The sequence below is a fragment of the Sorex araneus genome, chromosome 6 (genome assembly GCF_027595985.1).
Source record: "Sorex araneus isolate mSorAra2 chromosome 6, mSorAra2.pri, whole genome shotgun sequence".
Classification (NCBI taxonomy): Eukaryota; Metazoa; Chordata; class Mammalia; order Eulipotyphla; family Soricidae; genus Sorex; species Sorex araneus.
In genome coordinates, this window is record NC_073307.1 from 144,986,389 (window position 1) to 145,013,245 (window position 26,857).

The 26,857-nt window shown below is 45.5% G+C and overlaps 1 long non-coding RNA gene across 2 annotated transcripts in view; it reads left to right on the forward strand.

Moving 5' to 3' along the window:
- The window catches only part of LOC129405556 (uncharacterized), a 126,494-nt gene that overhangs the window by 98,567 nt on the left and 1,070 nt on the right, over positions 1 to 26,857 (forward strand). The window contains exon 5 of one of the 2 annotated variants that reach the window (XR_008630651.1): positions 24,716 to 24,963. The exons of the other annotated variant lie outside the window; for it this stretch is intronic. This is a non-coding gene — a long non-coding RNA (uncharacterized LOC129405556). The remainder of the gene's footprint in view (positions 1 to 24,715; positions 24,964 to 26,857) is intronic. 2 annotated transcript variants of the gene reach the window in all.

Below are 26,857 nucleotides of genomic sequence, written 5' to 3' on the forward strand. Positions count from 1 at the left end.
GCTCGAGGGGGCGCTGGCATCCCGCGGAGTCGGACGGGGTGGTGTGCAAAACTGAGATGAGAGCTGAGCCCCAGGAGCTCTGGGGGCCGGGGCGCTGGGCTCCGGCGCTTGGGTGCTGGGCAGAAGTTGTCTGGGTACTTAATACAGGGTGTTAGGTTGCTGCTGGGGCACTTTTCGGAAGAACAGGGCAGGGACCGCCATCCTTCCTGACCCCCTCTCCCCCCCACTGCACGCCCCAGAGCCTAGGGTAGCATCAGCCGAGCCCAGCCAAGTCCGGCAGGCTGACTCTGCCTTCAGCTAGGCACAGTGGGTTCCGCCTTACCCTCCGTCTCGTGGCTGTGGATGTCAGCGGAGGCTTAGCTGTGGGGTCTTGAAAGGCCTTGTTGGAGTAAGGGGGGCGCTTGGAATACGGGGCAGTAATGGTTTTGGATTATCAGTCGTTCGGTTTTAGTTTGGGTGGGTGGGCTGGGGTACAGCTACAGAATGAAAATGCGTTATAGAGAGTAGAGTGATGATGGGGCGACGGGGGATATGTCGTCTGTTGTATCTTGGTATATTAGTGCTTAGGAAACGTGTATTTGGGGGCTGGAGCGATAGCACAGCGGGTAGGGCGTTTGCCTGGCACGTGGCTGACCCAGGTTCGATTCCCAGCATCCCATAGGGTCCCCTGAGCACCACCAGGGGTAGTTCCTGAGTGCAGAGCCGGGTGTGACCCCCAAAAGAGAAAAAGAAAAGTAAGCATGTATCTGTGGGCTGGGGAGACAGCTCAGAGGTCTGGCCCTTTTGGTCGGCAGAGGGAACCTTTGGGTTCGGACCTGCCTGCCCTGCGTGGCCTCCTAGGGCCTTACTGGGAGGGAAATCAAGACCAAAGCGTGTTTTTGTGAGTTTTTTGTTGTTGTTGCGGTGATGGTGGTTCCATCACTTATGTCCTCTGCTCTGCGAGGAACTGAGCTCTTGTCATGCCTGTGTTGTCTGAGTTTCCTTAGTGCTTGATGCCTCAAGAATACAGGAGTGGCAGAGAGAGGGCCAGAGCTGAGTGGGTTTATGAATGGATAGGCTAATTTTGTCGGCTTATCAGGTGTCAGGAAAGTGATTTCTTTTCCTCTGACCCAGTAAGTCTTAGAATATTAAATTTGCCCACTGAAAAGATTGTGCGGGCAAGGAGCATCCATAGCAGCGCTGGGGTGGAGGATCTAGCCCTAGTGATAACTTTGCTGGGCCAAGTTGGCCTGACAGTTCCCTTCTCAGGGCAGTAGCGTTGGAGGAGGCCAGGATCACACACCCACCCACCCCCCAACAATACTGAGGCACCACTAGGCATGTACTTGGTGTTCAGGGGGCCATATAGTGCCCTAGGATCAAACCCGGGCCTTACATGTGCAAGACACGTGATCTAGTCCTTTGAGCACCCTCCTGGCACCCAGGTATACCTTTTGTTTTGTTTTAGGGTCATGTCCAGCAGCACTTAGGACTTCCCTCTGGGTCTGTGCACAGTGATCACTCCTCGTAGGGCTCTGGGGGAATTATATGGGGTGCTTGGGAGTCAAACCCAGGTTGGATGCATGCAAGACAAATGCACTACCTGTTGTACTATTGCCCCACCCCCCCCCCATACCTTTTAAATGATCTGTAATGCCCAAACAGTCTGTCCGAATTTGTTTTGTTTGGTGATGTGATAAAATCCTGGTGAGGTGTTTTGTTTTTTTTTTTTTCCTCATGGAACTGTGTGGTTAGATTTTGTAGATTTGTGGACTTTTCCAAACCAACCATAAGTACAGTTTGTTTTGTCTTTGGGAATGGGGGTCCACCAGGTGCTTGGGGGGCCATGCAGTGCTGGGGATGGCCCCGGGCCTTCAGCATGAGGCCAGTGACTGTCTTCCCAGCGGCAGCAACAGAAGTCGGGGAGAGGGGAGAGCATGGCAGTGGAAAAAAGCTCAAAGAACAAGTGCAGAGGCCCCGGGTTTCACTCCCAGCATGGCCTACGCACGGCAGGTAGCACACCAGGAGCAGCCCTGAGCAAGGCAGGAGTGGTCCCAAAAACAAAACAACGGGGTAAACTTGCCTTATATGCTGAAGGCCCTGGGTCTGTCCCCAGCACCTTGTACTTCCTGGAGCACAGGGCCCAACTCAAACCCTACAAGGCTGATAAACCAGGGGGTCGCACACCAAATTAGATGGGATATAATGTAGTGTAGAAGGCATCCAATCTCAATTAACAAAGTATCAACATAGTAACAAAGTAACAACATCTTAGCTCTTATACAAGGACTTAATATCTCCAGGGAGAAATAAGCAATCTCCACTTTCTTCTGAGGAAACTTTTTTTTTGATCCTTATTTTAAACAAAAGGGAAACACAGAAATGCTCATTTATATAATTTTATACTATATAATATAATTTTTTATACTGTACTATATAACTATATAACTATATAATTTTTTTTGGAGAGTGGGCTTTTTGGGTCACACCCAGCGATGCCCAGGAGTTACTCCTGGCTCTGCACTCAGGAATTACTCCTGGTGGTGCTCAGGATATTGGATACCTGGAATTGAACCGGGATTGACCTCGTGCAAGGCAAATGCCCAACCCACTGTACTACTGCTCCAGTTCCTTAATCATTCTTTTAGCAAATTATAATCAATATTAAATAAATTATTAAGGGCCTGCTGTGAGGGCAGGCTTAAAGGGGTGGTTGGGAAGATTGGGAGGTAATGGCAACAGGAAGGTTCTGTGGTGGTGGTGGGATTGGTGTTGGTATATTGAATGTCTATAACAAACTGTCATGAACAACTTTGTAAACCAGCGTTTATATAAAGTGTAAGGAATAAATTAAATAAAATTTTTAAAAAATGTTTCCTCCATTTGTTTAAACTTCAGAGTCCAGAAGAGATTGTTTCAATTTGATTTTGCAGAGCAGACACCTTCCCCCATGTACCTATTGTACTTTCTGGCCGGCCCAGTGGACAGAATCGCCTGAAGGGGTCCCTGGGCCTTCTGAGTACTCCTTGGGGGCTATTTCCGTCCCCACCCCCCAGCCCCAATAATAAGATTTTTTTAAATGTCTTTTGAGATAGGAAACACTTCATTTGTTATTTGTTTGCTGATTTGTTTTTGGGCAACCCAGGCCCAGGGCTTACTCCTGGCTCAGTGCTTGGGGATCACGCTGAGACAGGAAACTTTTGGTGGTGATGCTCAGGGGTTATTTCTGGCTCTGCACTCAGGGAACTACTCCTGGCAGTGCTCGGGGAACCATACGAGATGCCGGGGATGGAACTCCTTTGGCTGCTATATGAAAATTAAACTTAGAGCAAATAAAACTGCTAGTATATTTTATGTGAGAAACTGAAGTGCAAATGATCTTGGGATATGATGTAAGTCAGTAGAAAAAGAGAGAAGGATAGTTCTAAATCGTGAGTTAACAATTCACACCCCTCATCGCCAAATCAGAAATTAACCTGGCAGATTGTGCTTTTGAATGCTTACAGCAGTGTCTTCTGACTCACTTGTGCAAGGCAAGCACTTACCCACTGTCCCATTGCTCTTGCCCCATGGAAACATTTAAAGCATTGAAACATTTAAAACTTTTTTTTTTTAATGAAACACCATGAGGTAGGATTACAGGCTTACATACTTTCATGATTGCTTTTCAGTCATATAATGGCCGAGTACCCATCCCTCCACCAATGGCCATTCACCACCAATGTTCCCAGTATCCCTCGCCACCCCCACCCCTTCTACCCACCCCTCTCCCCATATCTGTGGCAGGCACATCTCGTGTGCTGAAAGTAGACTACAGACTGAACATGATGGCCACATATTACCTGAATTGCAAACCATAACACCCAAAAGAAGAGAGAGAGAGTAAAAGGGAATAAACATTTAAAACATTTTTAAATGAAGTCACTTTAAGCCTCAAGTGCATACGGGAGGCCAGGTTCAGTCTCTGGCACTGCCCGGTCCCTCAAGCATCACACCATTGGGGGCTGAGCGTAGTGCAGAGAGCCGAGAGTACCACCCCCCACCCAAAAAAAAAAATAGTAAAAGAAACAAGAGTGGCCAGCTTGTTCCTTTGTATGTTAGTACTAGCCAGGGGCCGAAAGCAGTCATTTTCAACACTCTGTAACCTTGGGCCAGCACCTACATAAACAGTGGCCCTCCAATGGGCAGTTAGCAACCACTGAGGGAGATCAGTATCTGCTGATCACTTGTAGAAAAGCACTTGTTTAGACAAGGGGCTCTTTTTTTTTTTAAATGTTTTGTTAGTGAATCACCTTAGGGTACAGTTACAAACTTATGAACTTGCGTGCTTGCATTTCAGTCATACAATGATCGTTTACTCATCCCTCCACCAGTGCCCATTTTCCTCCACCAATATTCCCAACATCCCTCCCACCACCCACACCCCTTCCCCTACCTCCCCACCCCGCTTCTGCGGCAGGGCATTCCTAGACATGGGGCTTCTTAACACGACCTGGGTCGAGTGGAAGAGGAAATGGGCACACAAAACATTCACTGCCGGAGCAATAGAACAGTGGGGAATGCGCTGCACTGCATGCAGCTGACCCGGGTTCGATCCCGAGCACCCCATATGATCCCCGAGCACTGCCAGGAGTAACTCCTGTGTGCATTACCAGGGATAAGCCCTGAGCATGCTGGGTATGTTCCCTTCCCAACCCCCCCAAAAAATTTACTAGTAATTATGTCATAGATTAATTTGGATTTTACACGATCTCATACATGAGCATACATAATTTTACATGATCACAACATACCATGTAAGAAGCTAGTGTTAGAGTATACGTGGCTTGTAAAGCAAACAGACCCATTGGATTAAGGGTCAAATGTCCAGATTGGGGATATGGCTCAAGTGATAAAGTACATGCCTTGCACGTGCAGGGCCCTGGGTTTGCTCCCCAGCACCCTGGGAATAGCCCTGCTGGCCCCTGGGCAATGCCTGGAGTGGACATCCTTGTGCTCCCACCAGCACTGCTTGAAGACACCCAGGTCCCAGAGTACTCCCAGATATGCACTCTTCATATACACAGGTAGCAACAACAAGTGTGATATCAGTGATTTTAAGTATTTCTGTACCTTGTATTACTTGTATCACTCTCATCCCATTGATCTTCGATTTGCTCGAGTGGGAGCCAGTAACATCTCCATTCATCCCTATCATGTGCTAGTGTAGCCCAACGATACCTGCTCACTCCAGGAACAGGAAGAGCCTCAAAACCGTTCATTCAGGATTTTGATGAAGAAGTGTGACCATCTTGTAGGTGGGCAACCACTCTGTCTTTTGACGTCCCATGGAATCCAGTCGGTAACAGCGCTAGTCCAACAGTCATCTCTGAACCGAATTACATGTCCGGCCCATCGGATTTTCGACACCTTGGCAAACGAGACAGCGTCCCTGATTCTTGACCATCGATGGAGGTCGGAACTCCGGATTCCTTCTCTCACTTGAGTGAAACGTGATACTCCAAGCATCGCTCTTTAGATTCCTCTTTGGGATACCCGAATAGTGTTCTCATCCTTGTTTTCACAGGGCCCAGGTCTCTGAGACGTATGTTAGTGCAGGAAGAACGGTGGAGTCAAAAAGATGTGCCTGGAGCTAGACGTTCTTTGTCCTCTTAACCATTTCTTCAATGCTCTTGAAGGTGTTCCACACTGCTCTCTTTCTCCTGCACAGTTCTGGTGCTAAGTCGTTCCTCATGTTGAGTTTTAGACCCAGGTACATATAGCTGCTGCATTTGGAGATGTTTGTTCCATTGAGAGCAAATGAAGCGTCAGGGACTAGTTCATTTTTCATGAGCATCGTCTTGTTGAGGTTCAGCTGCAGTCCGAACTTTCTACACTCTCGGTCGAAGTCAGCCAGCATTTGTGCCACTTGACTAATGTTTGGTGTTATTAGAACGATGTCATCAGCGAAGCGAAGGTGGTGTAGTTGCTGACCATCTACCTTCACTCCCATTCCTTCCCATTCCAGTCATCACATGATGTTTTCGAGGGTGGCATTGAAGAGTTTTGGTGAAATGGTATCACCCTGCAGAACTCCTCTCTTTACGTCAGTGATTACTTCCTTGTAGAATGGTGAGATCCTGGTGGTGAATCTGTTATACAGCTCGCAGAGGATCTTGATGTATTGAGTTTGGCTAGCCCTGTTTGGCTAGGGCTTCAATGACCACTTCAGTCTCAACAGAATCAAAGGCCTTCTTTAAATCAATGAACATTAGACAGAGCGGCATCTTGAACTCGAGAAACCTCAATGAGCTTGGTCACCATGTGGATATGGCCTATTGTGCTGAGTCCTTTTCAGAACCCAGCTTGCTCGCATGGTTGTTCTTTGTCTAGTGTTCTGCCAATCCTATTCAGGATGACTCGAGTGAATGACTTGTAGACGACGGACAACCGGCTGATCGGGTGATAGTTGCCAATGTCCTGGAAGTCTCCCTTCTTGTACAACAGGACGGTCCTGCTGGTTTTCCATTGGGACAGAACCTTGCATTCTGACAGGTAGCATGTGAAGAGCTGAGTCAGTGTATTGATGACTACTGGTGGCAGATTCTTCAGTGTATCGATAACTACTGGTGGCAGATTCTTGTCTGGATGTACACTTCTTTACTGATAAAATGACATGTTGGATTTTGGAAGGGAGACCTCTGGGAACAACATATCCTGCAGAATTTGGTATGTGGGCAGGTGGACGTGGCTATCAAAGAAATCCGAATGGAAGTCATGGATATCCTTTCCCATTGCCCTTCTGGAAGATGTGATAGATCCATCAGGACATCGGAAGGCAGTCATCTTGGTCTTATATTTGTCGAAGGACAGGCAGGTGTTGCGAATACTTTTCTTGGCTTCTGCCACATCTGCCAACACTGCTGCTCTTCTCTCTTTGAGGTCTTCCTTTATTGCTTCTCTGCATAGCTTTGCGGGCTCGGACATTAGCTTGTAGTTGTCTGAGGGTCATGCCAGACCACGTTGGTGAATGAGCTCGAGAGTTTCCAAAGACAGGTGACTTTTTATGGCTTTCTCTCTCTCTGCATTCCTTGCACAGTCATGGAGGTGCTGAACCAGTTGACTGTATTCCTTGTCGATGTTATCAACAACGACATCTTCCTATATTGCTGCAGTAGTGCCAAAGAGCTCCCAAGTTGGTGGTCGTTCTGGGAGTTCTCTTCTTAAACTTTGCAGCCCTTTCTTCCCAATCCGTGAAGTAGAATTTGCATGAAAAAGACGGTAGTCTGATCTCATTTGGAATTTTGGGACAACAGCGACATGGGTCAGGCAAAATCGTCGATTGAATATGATGTGGTCAGTTTTGTTGTGGAACTATCAACTGGGAGGCTCCCATGTGCAACGTTTAGATTCGGCCTTGTGGAACCGTGAATTACCATGGATGGTCTTGGTCAACATGATGAACTCAGACAGTCTCTCACCCTGTTCATTCCATTCTAGGCCGTGGGTCCTGATGTGGAGTTCTTCAGGTGACCTAGGTCCTAGGACCTTGGCGGTAAAATCACTGACAATGACCTTGTAGAAGGTGTGGTCTTCTTTTATAGAACTTCTCCAGCTCCATATAGAACTTCTCAATTTCTTCTTCGTTGTGGTTGGATGTTGGTGCGTAGACGACAAAGATAGAAACTCCCAGCAACAAGCCATATGTATTCAAACATAAGCGTCCTATTCGGGCTGTTAGGCATTTAAACGAATCAATGTTCATGGCCAAGTTCATGTTGACAAGGACACCAACACCACCAACGCCTCTATTGTCGCATGTTCCGAGGAATAGTTCTTCTCCAGTGTTGAAAACGGCATGATGTGTTCAATGCCTTCTCATCTCAATCCAATGACATTATACTTTATCTTCCATGCTTGCACCATCAGGTCCTCGATGGATGCTTCTGATGCCAGCATATGTGCATTAAAAGTGTACATGTGTTTAAAGTGCAAACAGTCATTTTAATCCTTCTTCGTTTTGGCAGCTTGTTCAGCCCTGATATTTTATCAGCCTCTCCTTGTTCGTCCTTCTTAACACTGTTGCATTGGGACCTCTTCCAGCGTCAGGGGAATGAGGCCCATTGTTGTTATTGTTTTTGGCATATCGAATGCACCACGGGTAGCCTGCCAGGCTCTGCCGTGCAGGCAGGATACTCTTAACAGCTTTCCAGGCTCTCCGAGAGGGATGGAGGATGTATACATATGTATGAATATATGTATACCCACGTATATATGTGTGTATATATATACACCCACAGTCCATGCGTATATTTTTTGAATAGTGTTTAGTGAAATCTCTAATAATGCCTCTGTATAAATTTAACTCCTTTTTTAAACGCCACTTTTCGGTGTTTATGTGGTGGCAGAATGAACCCAGGGCGAAGCATGTGTTTTACCAAAGTTATATCCCTAGCCCTCCTAAATTTTAAATGTTCATATTGTGGCTACCTCCATCAGGCTCTCTCCACAGTCACATCTCCTTGACCCCACGAGGTTAACCTTTAGTTATAGAAAATACTCCGTGAACACTGACATATTTTGATTGGAAGCATCCAACTCGTAACCTGGAAACCAGCTGCCAGTTGGAAGGCAAAAACAACTGGATTGAAGTTGCACGAGGAAAACAAAGACTGAATGCTGGCACACAGCTCTCAGGCTACTGGGCAGGGTGTTCTACACCTTCTCCCCACATTCTCACCCAAGATCTAATTTTGCCCAGGCCTACAAATGGGAAAAACTCATGCTGTTTGTCCAGTGCCGCTTCCAAACACGGTCTCGGTCAGGACCCGCTTCAAACTACTTCCTTATCTGGCTGCGAGTTTTAAGGGCAAATCAATGAAAACAGCAATAGAGAACTCGCAATCCCCGACCACCAGACCGTGAAAAGAACTGAAAGAGGAGAGTGGGGCACAGATCATGACTCTTGTGAGTCCAAGGGCCAAAAGCAACCTCTGTATAAATTTAAAAATACATGGACACACACACAAAAATGTCTTGAAGGGAAATATTCAAAATCATGTTAAAGACATTGGGATGGTTTATTAAGAACAAGATGAAAAAGTTGCCTAAAGGTGGCCACACATGCGCAGCCTTTTCGCAGCTGCACGAGCATGATTCCAGAGGCCAGCTAAACTATTTTTGGTACCGACAGCTTCTTGCAGAAATGACTCTAGACTGTGAACTAAGCCGCGGCCCCATGCCTGCCCAAGAGGGGAAAGTTTTTTCCCTCTCACCTTTTCCTTGCTGGGCGGGGGATGGGGGGAAGGCGTGGCAACCGCCAACTTATGAGGACCACTAATGAGAGGTACAAGCTTGCAATGATCCAATTTCTGCCAGAAATTTGCCTGGACTTAGTTACTAAAATACATAAATCCGAAACCGCATGGCCGCAATCACAGCCGCGCAACCTCATATCTCTTTATTCTTGCAGAATGGAAATCAAATGGAAAACAAATTATCAAATGCTTCCTTTTCAGCAGGTCTGATTCTAGGGGGGAAACTCCAAACAATAATAATGAGTTTTTAAAAAAATATTAAATGTAACCAAAGTAAAGAGAAAGTAAAGTGAAATTTATCAGTTACATAGGCGGGGGTGGGGGGTTGGGGGGCTGGGGGGGTGGGAGGTGTACTGGGGTTTTTTTGGTGGTGGAATATGTGCACTGGTGAAGGGATGGTTATTTGAGCATTGTAAAACTGAGACTTAAGTCTGAAAGCTTTGTAATTTTACACATGGTGATTCAATAAACAGCGACATCGGTCAGGCAAAACCTTCAGTTGAATATGATGTGGTCAGTTTCATTGTGGAACTGTCCCATGTCCAGCGTTTAGATTCGGCCTTCTAGAACTGTGAGTTACCATGGATGGTCTTGGTCGACATGATGAATTTAGACAGTCTCTCACCCTGATTGTTCCATTCTAGGCCATGTGTCCCAATGTGGAATTCTTCAGGCAACCTTCTCGGACCTATCTTGGCATTAAAATCACCAACAATGATCTTGTAGAAGGTGTGGTCTTCTTTATAGAACTTCTCCAGTTCCATGTAGAACCTCTCAATTTCTTCTTCATCGTAGTTGGAAGTTGGTGCATAGACGATGAAGATAGAAACTGCAGGCAGTGAGTCACATCTATTCAAGCGTAATCATCCAATTCGGGTTGTTAGGCATTTGAATGAATCGATGCTCATTGCCAAGTCCATGTTGACAAGGACACTAACGCCACCAACGCCTCTGTTGTCGCATGTTCCAAGGACCTCTGTCGACGGTCAAAAATCAGGGATGCTGTATCGTTTGCCAAGGCATCAAAAATCAGATGGGCCGGTCATGAAATGTGATTCAGAGACGATCGCCGGACAAGAGCCGTTACCGACTGGATTCCATGGGACGTCAGAAGATCTCGTGGCCGCCCACCAACTAGATGGTCAGATTTCTTCGTCAAATCTCTGAATGAACGATTTGAGCCTCTTCCTGTTCCTAGAGCGAGCAGATATCATTGGGCTGCACTAGCTCGCGACAGGGACAAATGGAGACGTTACTGGCGCCCGCTCGAGCAAATCGAAGATGAACGGGACTACAAGTGATACAGTGATTCAATAAAAAAAATCATCATCAACATCATCATCATCCCGTTGATCGTCGAATTTCTCTTTTTTTTTTTAATTTAAATTTTATTGAATCACCATGTGGAGGGTTACAAAGTTCTCAGGATTATGTCAGTTATACAGTACTCAAACACCCTTCCCTTCACCCGTGCCCATATTCCATCACCAACCACCCCATTATACCTCCCGCCCCCTCCCGCCCCCCCAGTCCCCACCCTTGTAAGTGATAAGTTTCACTTCGTTTACGCTTTATCTTGGTTACAGTCCATGTTTCAACACATAATTCACTATTGTTGCTAGGGTTTCCCCCCAAAAAAGAGAAGACAGTCCCACTGTCAAGGAAGCATTTGATGGCTCTCCATTGCTGAGAATGTAGAGATATTAAGTCCCGCTGTTTGTTACATAACTTTTCTATTTTTTCCCCCCTCGTCCCGAGCCACCGAGATCACGCCTGTTTAGTAATCACCACGCTGCCTGACAAAGGGAAAACAAACCAAAAGAGATGGTTATTTCTCGTCATCAGCCGGCGTGGGGCTCTGGCTTAGTTGATAGTCTGGTAGAATGTCTGCAAGCAGTTTCTGGAACCAAAAGTAATACACTGGTATCGGCGCCGGCTCAAGATTCCACCAGCGTCCCGCTGTTCCAAGTACATAATAATTTATTCCCTTGTATCTGATTCCCACGCCACCAGGTCCGTGTCAGCTTAATGGACATCATACTATGGTTAACGCCACGCCGCGTTTCTTCCCGAGAAAGAAGGATATTTCTTCTCAGCCGGCGTGGGGATATGGCTTAGTTCAGTCTATAGAGATGGCTACCACTTTGGTGGCCTTCAATATTTCAGCAAAAGACTTACTATTCTTGTTAGGATTTCCCACCAAAGTCCGACCCGTTAAAAGGGAACCATTTCATATTGGTGATGATTAAATGACAATAGGTTACGCGGCCATGGCAGCAGCCTCGCGGCTTTGAATTTCTGTATAAAGTCCAGGGAAAGTACAGCCAGAAATTACACGTCACTACAAACTTTAACCCTATTATGGTCCCCCCAAAGTCCAACCCATTACAAAGGAACCATTTCATATTGCTGATGACTAGATGACATTAGGCTGCCACGGCCGCGCGGTTTTGGGTTTCTATATAAAGTCCAGGGAAAATTCTGCCTAAAATTCTATTGCTACAATCTTTTACCCTTTAACAAAAAACTTAGTACTATTGTTTGGAGTTTCCCCCCACGTTAAGCCCTGCCAAAAAGGAACATTTACACGTTGCTGACAATCAAGAGATTGATTTTGGATTTCTATATGAAGTCCAAGGAAAATTCTTTTGGTAATTGCATCACTCGCTGGCAGCGCCTGGGCCAGAAGCTCCCAGCACACAGTTTGGAGGCATTTTGGGGGCGCCGCTCGTGTCCAAAGTGGTTCAGTTGCCTCCGGGGTCGATCTCGCGCGGGGCCGCAAAGCGATCGTCGAATTTCTCGAGCAGTCTCAGTAACATCTCCATTCACCCAAGCCCTGAGATTTTAGAAGCCTCTCTTTACTCGTCCTTCCAATGATGCTACACTGGAGGCATCGTTTTTTTGGTGGTGGAATATGTGCACTGGTGAAGGGATGGTTCTTTGAGCATTGTAAAACTGAGACTTAAGCCTGAAAGCTTTGTAATTTTTTTTTTTTTTTTGCTTTTTGGGTCACACCCAGCGATGCTCAGGGGTTACTCCTGGCTTTGCACTCAGGAATTACTCCTGGCAGTGCTTGGGGGACCATATGGGATGCCGGGGATCGAACCCAGGTCGGCCGCGTGCAAGGCAAATGCCCTACCCGTTGTGCTATTGCTCCGGCCCCAAAGCTTTGTAATTTTACACATGGTGATTCAATAAAAAAAATATAAACAACAACAACAACAAAGTTGCCTAAAGGGTCTGGAGTAATAGCACAGCGGGTAGGGCGTTTGCCTTGTACGTGGCCAACCTGGGTTCAATTCCCAGCATCCGATATAGTGCCTCGAGCACCTCCAGGAGTAATTCCTGAGTGCAGAGCCAGGAGTCACCCCTGTGCATTGCCAGATGTGACCCAAAAAAGCAAAATAAATAAATAAATAATTGCCTAAGGAGGGAGAAGAAGAGACTGGGGATGGGGAGTAAGTTTTTGACATCTTGAAAGGTCAGTGGTGGGGCCAGAGAGCCAGCACAAGGGTGAAGGAGCTTGCCTTGCACAGAGCTGGCCCCGATTTCATCACTGGCATCGCATATGGTTCCTTGAGCAAAAAGGAGGAGTAAACCCTGAGCAGTGTGGGTGTTACACCCCCTCCAACAACAGTAATAGGCCAAGGGTGATAATATCCTGTCAACGAAAGGAGATGGTTAATCTTTCTGTGCCAGAGATCCAGTTATACTCATGCCTCCATTCCCATGAAGAGGAAATGAGCGACTTTGAGAAATTAAATTGAAATAGTAGAATTGAAATAGTAGAACTGTATTTAAAATTTTTTAATCTGCAGCTCATGGAAAAAAAAAGGTTGAGTGTGACGAATCACTTACTTGCCCCCGTGGACAGTCTCATAATTTATTGAGTTTGGGAATTGATCCTTATGGATTAGTCTTTACCAAAAATCTCTTTGGGGTTTGTTGTGGAGGCCACTCAGGGTGTCTGGGAGTGTTTTATGGAGGAAGACATTTCTGAGATAAGTAATACCTTAATAAGGAGAGACACGTCATGTTTATTTAAGACTTGGTGTGACTCTCCTCAAATTGATCTATAATTTTTTTTAATCCTACTAAGAAGACCCATAGTTTTTTTTTTTAAGTAGAATTCAACAGACTGATCCTAAATTTTATATCAAAGTGCAAAGATTTGAGAACATCTGAGAACAGAGGATTTACTCATTGTATTTTTTTTATTTTGGGGGCCACACTTGGCAGTGCTCAGGGCTAACTCCTGGCTCCGAACTTATGCATCACTCCTGGAGGGCTCGGGGACTGTATGGGGCTTCGGAGATAGAACCTGGGTCTGCCCACCTGCTTTACTGTCGCTCTGGCCCAAAACAAAGGATTTAAATAACTGATATTAAAACGTACAAAAGTGCAGGTTCAGGGCCCGGGGCAATAGTACAGTGCGTCGGGCATTTGCCTTGCACGCGGCCAACCTGGGTTCAATCCCTGTCACTCCATATAGTCGCCTGAGCCCTGCCAGGAGTGATTCCTGAGTGCAGAGCCAGGGGTAACCTCTGAACATCTCAGGGTATGGCCCCCAAAAAGCAAACAAAAAGAATAGTTTTATTTTTCAATTTGAATTTGGGGGGCGGGGGGGAATAGTACCAGAGATTGAACCAAGTGCTGTACCACTCGGCCACCTCCCTAGCCCATTAAGGTGGAGTGATGTAACGACAGCTACATAAATCAGCGAGAACAAACAAGATGGAGATACATCTGCCATCAGGTTATTTCCAACAAAGGCTGGAAAGATAGATCAGTAAGGAGATTACGTTTAACAGATGGCGCTGGAATAAGTGGCATATGCAAATAACCGGTGTCCTTAGCTTTATAACAAAGATTACATTGCAAAGATATGCGAAGATCAACTAGAAATGGTGTTAAAAAAAAAGTTAAAAGTAGAGTGAAACAGGAGAAAAATCTTTCTGATCTTGAGTCATACAAACATTCCTTAGATAGACATAAAGTGTAGGGCGAGAGAGATGGCATGACGCCAAGATGAGGAGCACAAGTTCAGTCCCTGGCTCGCAGGTCCCCCTAAGCCTCTGAGCACTGCAGGGTGAGTCCACCTCTCCTACAAAAACAAAATAATCTGGCTGAAGCCATAGAAAGCAGTGGTGCATTTGCCTTGCATGTAACACACCTGGATTTGATCCCCAGCATCCCATATGGTCTCCCAAGCATCGTCAAAAGTACTTCCTGAGTGCAGAGCCGGGAGCATTGCCAGTTGTGACCCAGAAAGCTTAAAAAAAAAACCATCACACACAAACACAAAATATAGAATGCTTAAAAGGAAAAAGTGGTAAATTGACTTTTATTAAAAATTTAAAATTTTCTCATCAAAATGTATTCTTTAGAAAACTAAAGTCATAGACCAGGAAAAAACATTTTACAACACGAATCACGAAATCCCATTAATCACCGATTTCTCGGGTGGACTCAGTAACATCTCATTTCGTCCTTTCCCTGAGATCTTAGAAGTCTATCTCCTGGTGAGCAACGCGGCCGGACAATGCTCCAGACCCGAATCGGGGCCAGCAACACCAGGGATCCGGACGGAGGAGGTGCAGCCACCACACCTTCTCCAGATGGAGCCCTGGCGACACTGAGCAGCAACTAACACGGCTCCGGGATGCGGGACTGGATCACATCTGAACCGCGCGGCCGCGCGGCCTTTTCTAAAACCTGAAAACATACAATCTTTTAATGGAAAACTAATTATCAAATGCTTCCTTAGTAGGGCTGTCTTTTTTGGGGGGAAACTCCCACAACAATAGTGAGTTTTGTGTTGAAATATGGAACGTAGTCAAGGAAAAGAGAAAATGAAGTGAAATTCATCAGTTATACAGTTGGGAGTGGGGGGCGGGGGCGTGGGGTATACTGGGGATTTTGGTGGTGGAATATGGGCACTGGTGAAGGGATGGTGTTTGAATATTGTATAACTGAGACATAAACCTAAGAATTTTGTAACTTTCCACATGGTGATAAAATAAAAATTAAAAAAAATAAAGAGAAAACAGCTCTGGTAATAATGAAAAAAAAAAAAAAGAAGGCTATCTCGACTCAGCCATCCTGATGATGTTGCACTGGGGGCTCTTCAGGGTCAGGGGAATGAGATCCAGCTTGTTACTGGATTTTGCATATGAATACAACATGGGGAGCTTGCAAGGCTGTCCCATGTGGGCAGAAAACTCTCAGAAGATTGCCAGTTTCTCCCAGAGGAAGAGGCAGGCTACAAGATTCTGCCACTTTGCGGCTGCGTGCTTCTGGGAGCTTGCTTTTAAGTCTCTGGATGTTGGCTGTTGATGGGATTACACACACCTGGGTTCCTCTGCCGGTACCTTCATGCGTGAGGCCTGTCCGAACGTGTGGAGAGGGGCCTCGAGCATGGCTGTAGCTAGGTTCCGGTGGTCTTCGGCCACCAGGAGCTCTGCTCAGGCTGGGGAGGGAATCTGGAGCCCATCCCCTCTGAAAAAAATTAAAAAAAAAAAAAGCCAACAGCTGCCCTGAGTTCTCCCAGCCATCCAGGCTGGAGCACATCTCAACTGGCTCAGCCTCGCGTCTGAGTTGCCTCTTCTCTCTGGGTGCTTCCTTGTCCTCAGTTTCCCCCCCCCCCCCACACACACACCACCACCACACCACCAACAACAACAACAGCTTGGAAACAGTCCAGACTGTTCGTGCTGGGGGAGACTTGCCAGTGGGGTTCCTGCTGGTGATATTCTTGTTTCTGTTGGTCTGACCTCCTTCAAATCCCAGCCAGACTTGAAAGGCACAAAGGAAGATTAATGTGAGCAAGCAGGTGAGCAGATGCTCATTATCTTTACTCTCCAGTGACATGCTAATCTACATCGCCACAAGATACCAGGCACTTAATAACTATGGGGCTTCTTGTGTGGACTCACCCCGCCTGTAGGAGAGCTCCCACCTACCCCCGCCCCACCTCATCCCCCACAAATGACAACACCAAGCGGTGGTGAAGACTTGAGGCTAAATGATGTAACCACATTTAGAAAAATTTGTCATCTAAACATATGGCATGTGCTCCATCATTCCTCTGAGATTTTAAAAAGATTTTTAAGTGGCCTGAGAGATAGCGCATAAGAGCTAAGGTGTTGGCTTTGTGTGCAGCCAACCCAGGCCAACCCCAGACTTGGTCCCTCCCAAGCCTTGCCAGCTGCAGCCCTGGAGGTCCCACGGGAGCCGCCAGGTAATCCCCACTTCACTCTTGGATTCTTACATGGACTCACCCGGCCTCTAGGAGAGCTCCCACCTACCCGCCTCCCACCCCCCACAAATGACAACACCAAGCGGTGGTGAAGACTTGAGGCTGAATGATGTAACCACGTTTAGAAAAATTTGTCATCTAAACATATGGCATGTGCTCCATCGTTCCACTCTTCAGGGCGAGTTCCTTAAGGGAAATAAAAGTATCTGTATACACAAAGACATGCATGTGAGCGTTCACAGGGGCTGCATTCCTACTGGTAAGAACTTGGAAATGACTACAATGTTCATAAGCTAAAGAACAAAGAACCAAAGGGAATACTGGTCAGTAGACGGAAGGCTCTCGCTCCCACTATGCCTTCCACCAATTAATCTCTAGGGTCTTAGGCGAGTGGAAGAAGCTAGACACAAGCCACACACCACAAGCTTTCATTCATACGCATTTTTTGAGAAAATAAAACTAGAGTGATTGTCGGCAGAATCAGTGGACCTGTGAAAGGAAGCAATTTCTTTTGAAGAAGTGTCAGGAAAGTTTTGGAGAGGGTGGAACTGTCTGTTATGATTGTGATGGCTAAGAACAGTACACATTGATTATTAAATTGCACTCTAAAAATTCATGAATTTTATTTACTCCCTCAATAAAGTGGGCTCAGAGGGAAAAAAAGACAATTTATTGTTTTCTCAGTAATAGCATATTCCTATGGATTTAAGGAAATAATCAGAGATGTGTGTAAAACATATTGAAGGGGGATGGGGGGGTGAGGAGGGGGGGAGGGGAGGTATACTGTGATTCTTGGTGGTGGAATATGTGCACTGGTGAAGGGATGGGTGTTTGAGTATTGTATAACTGAGACTTAAACCTGAAAGCTTTGTAACTTTCCACATGGTGATTCAATAAAAGAATAAATTAATTAAAAAAAAACATATTGAAGGGTTCTTTTGTTTTTTGTGGTTTTTTGGACCACACTTGGTGGTGTTCAGGGCTGATTCCTGGCTCTGTGTTCAGGAATCATACTTGATGGGCTAGGGTGACCATATGGGGTTCCAGGGGTCAAACCCAGGTCGGTCACTGTATTATCATCCAGGCCCTGGAGAGTTCACAACGAGACCCAGAGATAGACTATTACTTATGATGTCCGTGGGCCCCACAGGTGACTTATGTGAAGAGGGGAGGAAAAGACGGTCACTTTCTCCTGATCCGCCCTGCCACCCAGGACCCAGGGTTACTGGGTTCTTGTCTCCCCTCGCAGAAAGGAATTTCAGGAGTAGACGAGCAGTGAAGTAAATAGATTTTATTCGGAGAGAGAGAGAGAGAGAGAGAGAGAGAGAGAGAGAGAGAGAGAGAGAGAGAACAATGGAGCGCTTGCCTTCTTGCACCAAGACACTTTCAAGCCCCTGGGCCATCCGGAGCCTGGGGAGATTGATCCCCAAGACCCAGAAGGCCCCCGGCTATGGTTTTCCATTAAACATTAAACACGAAAGCATGAAAGTACACATCTCAAGGGGGGAGATGCGGGCTACACATGTACTTGGACGCCACATGTGCTCGGCCACATGGGCACAAGCAGCACATGGGCTCGGGCAGCATATGTGCGGGCTTTCTTTGTTCAAAGTGGCTTATAAAGGGGCTGGAGTGATAGCACAGCGGGTAGGGCATTTGCCTTGCACGAGGCCAACCAGGGTCGATTCCCAGCATCCCATATGGTCTTCTGAGCACCCCCAGGAGTGATTCCTGAGTGCAAAACCAGGAGTAACCCCTGAGCATCGCCAGGTGTGACCCAAAAAGCAAAAAACAAACAAACAAAGTGGCTTATAGGGTATCTTTTTGGGATGTCTTAGTCTGGATTGTTCTTGATGTTGGTGGGCCCCACGGGTGACTTACGTGAAGTGGGGAGGAGAAAGACAGTCACTTTCTCCCCAACCGCCTCTACCACCCGGGACCCAGGGTTACTGGGTTCTTGTCTTGCTTGCAGAAAAGAATTTCAGGAGTAGATAAGCAGTGAAGTAAACAGATTTTATTCAGAGGTTTCTGAGGGAAGGAGGAAGGGATAAGTGGGAGAGAGAATAGTAAGAATAACGCGCTCAAGAGAGACTGCGGGCTTCTCCAAGGGTGGAGAGAGCTCTACACATGTCCTAGCACTGGACACGAAAGCATGAAAGTACACATCTCAAGGGGGGAGATGCGGGCGACACATGTGCTTGGGCACCACATGTGCTTGGCCATGTGGGCACGAGCAGCACATGGGCTCAGGCAGCATATGTGCGCGCTTCCTTTGTTTACAGTGTCTTTTATAGGGTCTCTTCAACCTGCCCCCATGTGGGGCTTCTTCCCAGGTAAAAGTCCGTTGCTAAGGAGTTACCAGGGAGGTTGGGAGTGGTGATGGTCTTCTTTAGGCTGGATCACATTTTAATCAGATTAAGGGAGAGGTCAAGGGAATTCAGGGAACTTCGTGGGGAGGGGTCCCACCTCCTCAGGGTCTGCTGAAGATCTTATCAGATCTGTTTTCTGTATCCACAGGTTAAATCAGTCTCAGTATTCTCCTTCCAAGAGACTTTGTTAGTCTAAGTTTCATTGTCAAGGGCCTTTCCCTATCTACCTGCCTACATCATTCTGAAGTCTTCGCTGGGCTGAATCCCTAAAGTTAATCAGACTAAGGAAGAGGTCCAAAGGTATTCGAGGAATTTCCATCATGGGGAGGGGTCCTATCTCCTCAGGGTCCTTTGCCGGCCAGGTGAGGGTCTTATCAGGCCTTAGTTTCTGTTTTCCGCAAAGCTGACCTTTGCAACTTCAGAGCTATTCCTAGAAAATTTACTGCCATCGCCTGGGGAGGGGGCCTTCCCTCTCTGCCTGCCTGCCTATGTCACTGAGAGCTATGATACACTCAGACATGGAATTTGTTGAGTCATTAAACATTGTTGAGGGTCAGAGGATGTGGCTTAGGAGGTAGAGCATGTGTGAGACCCTGGGTTTAATCTCTGGAACCCCCAAAACCATTGGGTACAATCTCTGAGCAGTGTTGGATACAGCCTGGCACCACCACCATCATCACCACAAATATAATAGGACTTAGAAAAATGTTTACTCTTTTTTTGTTGGTAGTGGTGAGGGGACAAGGGGAGGTTGGACCCACACCCAGCAGTGCTCAGGGTGCACTTTTTTTTTTCTTTTTTGTTTTGCTTTTTGGTCATACCCGGCAATGCACAGGGGTTACTCCTGGCTCTGCACTCAGGAATCACTCCTAGTGGTGCTCCGGGGACCATATGGGATGCTGGGAACCAAACTCGGGTCAGTTGCATGCAAGGCAAATGCCCTACCCGCAGTGCTAATGCTCCAGTCCCTCAGGGTGCACTTCTTGTCCCGCACTTAGGGATCATTTCTGGTAGAGCACAGAGGACCCCATGGGCGTGCTGGAGAAGAAACCTGGGCTGCCTGCATGCAGCAGCAACTGCATGATCCCCAATGCACTATTTCTCCAGCCCCAGGATATTGACTATTATTTACAAACTCTGAATCTGATGTTCTTAGCTTTGCTTGTGAGTGTGTGTGTGTGTGTGTGTGTGTGTGTGTGTGTTGTGGGGGATGGATTTGACACATCTTACAATGCTCAGAGGCTAGTCCTGGTTCTGTGCTCATGGGGTCACCCACAGGGTGCTCAGGGGATCATGAAATGCTGGGGATTGAACCCATGCTTATAGCACGCAAAGCAGGCACTCAGCCCTTGAGCTGTCTCCCTGTTCCTAATGCCCTTAGGTTTTTTTTTTTCTTTTTGTGTCACACCCAGTGATTCACAGAGGTTACTCCTGGCTTATGCACTCAGGAATTACTCCTGGCGGTGATTGGGTGACCATATGGGATGCTGGGAATCGAGCCCGGGTCGGCGGCTTGCAAGGCAAACGCCCTGCCCTTAGTTTTGACTTATAAAACATCTCCCCAATTTGAAATAAGATAATCTTTATCTGTTTGTATCTTAGAGAATTTGAAATGAGATTTTCACTAAGTTGTAGTTAGGTGTGGGATCCATAGTACTTTTCCCTGGGAAGTGGAAAGGGTAGAATATCTTACCTGTAGCTGCAGGTAACATTTCTCTTCTGCTTGAAAAATCCAGAGCAGGAGTTCAGGGACCACTAAATAGTCCCACCTTGAGTCAGGGAAGATAAAATGGATCACCTGGTTTGTGTCTGAATGTGTATTAAGAGAGAATAAATGGACTATTAAACTTTTTTGCCTAATCTCTATTTTTGTGTCCTGAAATTTTCATTTCATTAATTAAAAAAATTAAGTCAGAAATCACAAACTTTGCCTTGCCAACTTTGACAAGCTTCTCCAAAAGAGCAAGGGAAAACAGGAAAAGGAATATTGCAAAATAAATATGTGTAGTTTTTTTTTTAAGTCAGTTAATTCTTTTAAAGCAAAGTAGAAACATCTGGTGGTGGTAGCCTTCAAATACTTTGCATCATATTTCCTAAATGTTTGGATATCTAGAATATAAAAATTATATTTTTGTTCAATTGATTTTCTTTCTTTCTTCCTTTCTTTTTCTTTCTTTCTTTCTTTCTTTCTTTCTTTCTCTTTTTTCTTTCTTCCTTTCTCTTCCTTTCTCTTTTTTTCTCTTTTTCTTTCTTCCTTTTCTTTTTCTTCTTTCTTTCTTTCTTTCTTTCTTTCTTTCTTTCTTTCTTTCTTTCTTTCTTTCTTTCTTTCTCTCTTTCTCTCTTTCCTTCTCTCTTTCTTTTTTTTGTTTTTTGGGCCACACCCAGCTTTACTTAGGGTTTACTCCTCGTCTGTGCTCAGGAATCACTCCTGGTAACACTATGGGGACCATATGGGGTACCAGGGATTGAACCTAGGTAAGCCGAATGTAAGGCAAGCTCCCTGCCCCGTGTACAGTCACTTCAGCCCTTCACTGATTTTCTTTTGTGGCAGGGGCACACTTGGCTACACTCGAGTTATGCCTGATTCTGTGCTCAGGAGTGACCCTTAATGGTGTTCAAGGGGGCATTTATGGTGTGGAGGATTTGAACTGGGCAGGGTGCATGCTAGGCAAGAACCTTAACCCCTGAACAATCTCTCCAGCCCCCCCACATTTTTAAAAAATTTTCCAAGTTTATAATGGATTAGATTATCTTCTTTTATGTTAAGTCCAGCTTATGAAACATTTTTTAATGATAAATATGCTTTGGAAAGCAAATCCTATTAACTCACCAATTAAGGGCTGGGGAGATAATTTAATGACCTAAGAGCATAATTCACATAAGGGAGACCCAGTTTCGATCCTAGGTACTGGGTGATCTCTGAGCACCACTGGGAACAACTCCTGAACACGTCTCTGAACACAACTGGGTGTGGGAAAATAAACAACCACCCAAATAAGAGCATAACCCATACCTATTCATCTTATCAAGATATTTGTTAAACATCTTGATATTTGACATTTAATATTTTATGTGTGAAAATATTAAAGTGGGAAACGTTGTGGGGTGGAAAGTAGTTCAGCAGTAGGTAGAGTATATGCCTTGTATGTATGAGGCTGGGGCTTGATCTCCAGCACAAGAAAGAGGGAGAAAGAGAAAGAAAGAGAAAGAGATGGAAGGAAGGAAGGAAAGGAAAGGAGGGAAGGAGGATGGAAGGAAGAATGAATAGTTTGGATCATCCAGACAGAAAATGAGACCCATGTTAAGAAAATGTGTTCAAGGACAGAGTGATAGTACAGAAGGTAGTGCATTATATTTGCCTTGCATGTGGTTAAGCTGGATTTCATCACCTGAAATTTCATCACTTTAGCAAAAGATTCTGAATATATGGTCTTTACATGAGCACGTTTTCCTGATTATACGGCCAGAGAGATAGTAGGGTGGGTAGGACATTTGTCTTATATATGGCCAATCCAGGCTTAATTCATGATTTCCCATATGGTCCCATGCCTGCTAGGAGTGATCCCTGGGTGCAGAACCAGGAGGAAGCCCTGGCTTTTGACCCAAAAACAAAACAAAACAAAAAAAATAGAAAAAGAAAAACAAAGATAGAAACCACATCAAGGTGTCCATTCTATACATGGTATCTTCACTACACACACACACACAAATACAAATAAAATAATGTAGAATTTAGTTACCAATAAGACAATTCTGAAAGAAAAAATGTCTAAGAATAGGTGTCTGAATCAGGACTAGAGAACTGAACCCTAAAATTATTCATGTGTTCCATCAAGTTTGTTTCCAAAAAACCTAGTTTCAAAGTTTTATTTCTCGATGACTAGTGTTAGATAGATCTTGTCATTTGCAACCACATTTGTCCCCTTTCCTACTGAAAGTTCCTAGTTTTCTCATCGCAGAAAAAATTCCGGAAATTATCAGTTGCTTTAGTTGCCTGAACTTGGCCATAGATATTGCTTACTTAAAATGCATATCCCCTTTATTGATTGACATGTAAGTTTGATTCTTATCTACCTCCTACATGACACCTTGCTCCATCTCCATATCTCCATAACTCACTCTGGCCTTTCATAACTCTTGGGAACCTTTGGGAACTTTTTGAGGGGGTTGGGGCACAGCCAGTGGTGCAAAGGGCTTACTCCTGGCTCTGCACTCAGGGATTACTCTGGTGGGGCGTGGGGGACCATATGGGGAAACAGAGGTTGAACCCAGATTGACTGTGTGCAAGGCAAATGCCCTAATCACTCTGCAATCTTTCTGGCCCCATAATCTTACCAGGAAAATGTGCTCACATAAAGACCAAAAATTCTGGTCTCTTGCTGAAGTATGTATTCAGGTGACAAAAACTCCTGAAGTGACCCCTCCCCCACCACCCTTTTTTAAACTTAAGTTTACTGGCATAGACATACTAATGTTTTGTTAGTTTTGGCCGGAAGATGGTATTGAAATATTGTGGGTTTGCTTTCCCTTTCATCTACTTTTAAACCAGTTTGCTTATCTTGGAACTTTATATGCGGGAGGGCAGCATTGCCTAGGGGGTCCCTGTGGTCACTCCCAGCCAAACTCACATGCTGGCCCAGTGATTCAGTATGTGGGCCCTAGAGTGCTGGGACCCCCTAGGATCTCCCCAGTGGGTCTCCAAGGTTGTGCTGTGGTGCGGGGGGTGGAGCATATGATGTGCAATGGCTCAGACCTCACCACTCAGCCTGCTCCCAGTGTCTACACTACCATCATCATCATCATCATCGTCATCACCATCATCATCATCATCATCATCATCATCATCACTATCAGGTTTTTGGGCCATGCTCTGCAGTGTTCAGGGCTGTTCCTGTCTCTGTGCTCAGGTATCCCTTCTGGAGGTGCTGGTTGCATATGTGATGCAAGGGGTAAAACTGGGATCGGAAGGATGTGAGGCAAGAGAAATTTATTTAGTGAAAAGGTGAGAGGAAGAAGGAGGAGTAAAGGTGGGAGGAGGAGGAAAAAGAAGAGTAGGGAAATAAAGAACACAGGCTTCTCCAAAGGTGAAAAGTAGCCTAGCCTGCATTGTACAGTTTTATATATAGAAAAAGATATGAGACAAGCCTGCCAGGACCCCTGAGGAAAGAGCCAGGGGTAAGCCCTGAGCACCACCAGGTGTGGCCCCAAAACCAAATGAAAAAAAATTATATATATGGGAGCACATACTCCAAGTTTTCAGTGGCAATTAGGAACTAGAGTGGGATAAATTTTATTTATATGTCTATATATGTATTTTTGTTTTTTGCGGAGGGGGGTGGTGATTTCTGCCTTCTGCACTCAGGAATTACTCCTGGCAGTGCTTGGGGGACCATATGGGATGCTGGGAATTGAAACCCGGTCAGCTGCATGCAAGGCAAATGCTCTACCCACTGTGCTATAGCTCCAGCCCCTCATTTATATATTTCTATTAGATCCTGAAATGGAAAAAATATATACTGTATATACTGATATGATTTTTTCTAATTACTTTATTTTATTTTAATTTTATTTTTTATTGAATAAACTGTGAGATACAGTTACAAAGTTTTCATATTTGATCCACCAACTAACCCTGCATACCCCCCTCCCACTCCCCCCTCTGCCTGTGTGGCAGACATTTTTCACTTTACTCTTTCCTTACTTTGATTACTCTCAATTTTCAACAAGAATCTTGCTATCATTACTTGGAGGTTTTCGTCCAACAGTCAGACATGTTGGATGGCATCAATAGATTGTATGTTTTCATTGTTTAGAAAAGGTTGCGCAGCCACTAACGAGGCCACGTGGTTCGAAGTCGTTCCAGTCCCACATCCTGGAGCCGTGTTAGTTGTTGCTCATTGTTGCCGGGGCTCCATCTGGAGAAGGCGTACTGGCTGTGCCTCCCCTGTCTGACTCCCCGGTGTTGCTGGCCCGGTCTGGGGTCCGGAGCAGTCTCCCACCTGCACCGCTTACCAGAACTCCCAGATTCTTCTCTGTTGAATGCAGCACGATGGCGCCGAGGGTGGGTTGAGGGCGTGACTTCCTGCAGCCAGGCCAATTGGAGCCTGGGCTGTCTAATTACTTTAAAAAACAATAAACTGTAACCTTTCAGTATTGATATTGCAAACCACAATGCCCAAAATGAGAGAGAGAGAGAGATGGGGAGAGAGCGAGAGCGAGAAAGAGAGAGAGAGAGAGAGAGAGAGAGAGAGAGAGAGAGAGAGAGAGAGAGAGAGAGAGAGAGAGAGAGAGAGAGAGAGAGAGATGAAAAGTGCCTACCATAGAGACAGGAAGGGGTGGTGAGGGGGGATGATGGGAGGGAACCTGGAAACACTGGTACTGGGAAATGTACACTGGGGGAGGGATGGGTGTTGGAATACTGTATGACTGAAACCTAATCATGAACAGCTTTGTTAGGGTCTACCTCACAGTGATTCAATAAAAAAAAAAGTTAAAAAAAAACAATCAAGTGACTGTTTTAGTTTTCTATGTTTACGAATAATCCCAAGAAACTTAAATTCTTTGACAGAGAGGCCAGAGAAATAGAGCACACAGGGCACTTGCCTTGCACACAACTGACCTGGATTTGATCCCCGGTACCACATATGGTTCCTAAGCCCTGCCAGGTCCTGAACACAGCTGGATGTGACTCAAAAACATAACTGAAAACAAAACAAAACAAAAATTCTCTGACAGAGTAGGGGAGAGGAGAGGAGGAGGCTTTGGTTCAGTAGTAGACACACTGGTTCTACAGAACCAGGCCCATCACCCGAATGATTCTTGGCCAGGAGTCAATCTTAAAGGGGATATATCCTGGCTGAGGAAGCAGGGCCATTATCGTGACCTTTGAGTGTAACCATGGATTTGAAATCCCTTTGACAATGATACTGCAATTTTTTTTTTTTTTTTTTTTTTTTTTTTTTTTTTTTTTTTTTTTTTTTTTTTTTTTTTTTTGCTTTTTGAGTCACACCCAGCGATGCTCAGGGGTTACTCCTGGCTTTGCACTCAGGAATTACTCCTGGCGGTGCTTGGGGGACCATATGGGATGCCGGGGATCGAACCCGGGTCGGCCGCGTGCAAGGCAAACGCCCTACCCGCTGTGCTATCGCTCCGGCCCCGATACTGCAATTTTTTTCTTTTTGCTTTTTGGGTCACACCCGGTGATGCTCAGGGGTTACTCCTGGCTCTGCACTCAGGAATTACTCCTGGCAGTGCTTGGAGGACCATATGGGATGCTGGGAATCGAATCTGGGTCAGCCACATGCAAGGCAAACACCCTACCCGCTGTGCTATTGCTCCAACCCCGATACTGCAATATTTTTAATGAAAGAAATAAAATAGTAACTGTTTTGAAAGCTAATTTATAATATTAGAAATTCTACTTCATGTGTGTATGTGTGTGATATATATTATATATATACATATATATGTATATATATATATATATATAGAGAGAGAGAAGTCCCTATTGGAGTATAGCTCTAAACATTTTAGGATAACATTGATTTGTCCTTCCTCCCTTGCCACAGAGAGCTTAGGTTTAGACACTCCCAGAGACACTCCCGTTCCTGTTTATCTGTAAACTCTTCTCTGTGCTCTCCTCCCCAACCAGTTAATCACCTTTTCCCCTAATCAAATTCTGTTAGCTTGTAAAATCAGATCCTTCTAGGACATTGAACTTGTATTGTAAGTTAAATATTACTTTTCTCTCTTTTGCATAGTTTACCTTAAAGCAATGTCCTTTCTGTATGGACACAGGAAGACAGTTAATATTATGCATTGTAACTTGGGAGTTGATTGACTCCAATACTATTTATTCCCGGACATCTGCTTTCTCATCTCAGTTGCCCTTAGTTTCTAACACCTCATTAGTGGGGTCCTGACGAGGGACCGAATGGACCCAGGGCAAACTGTGA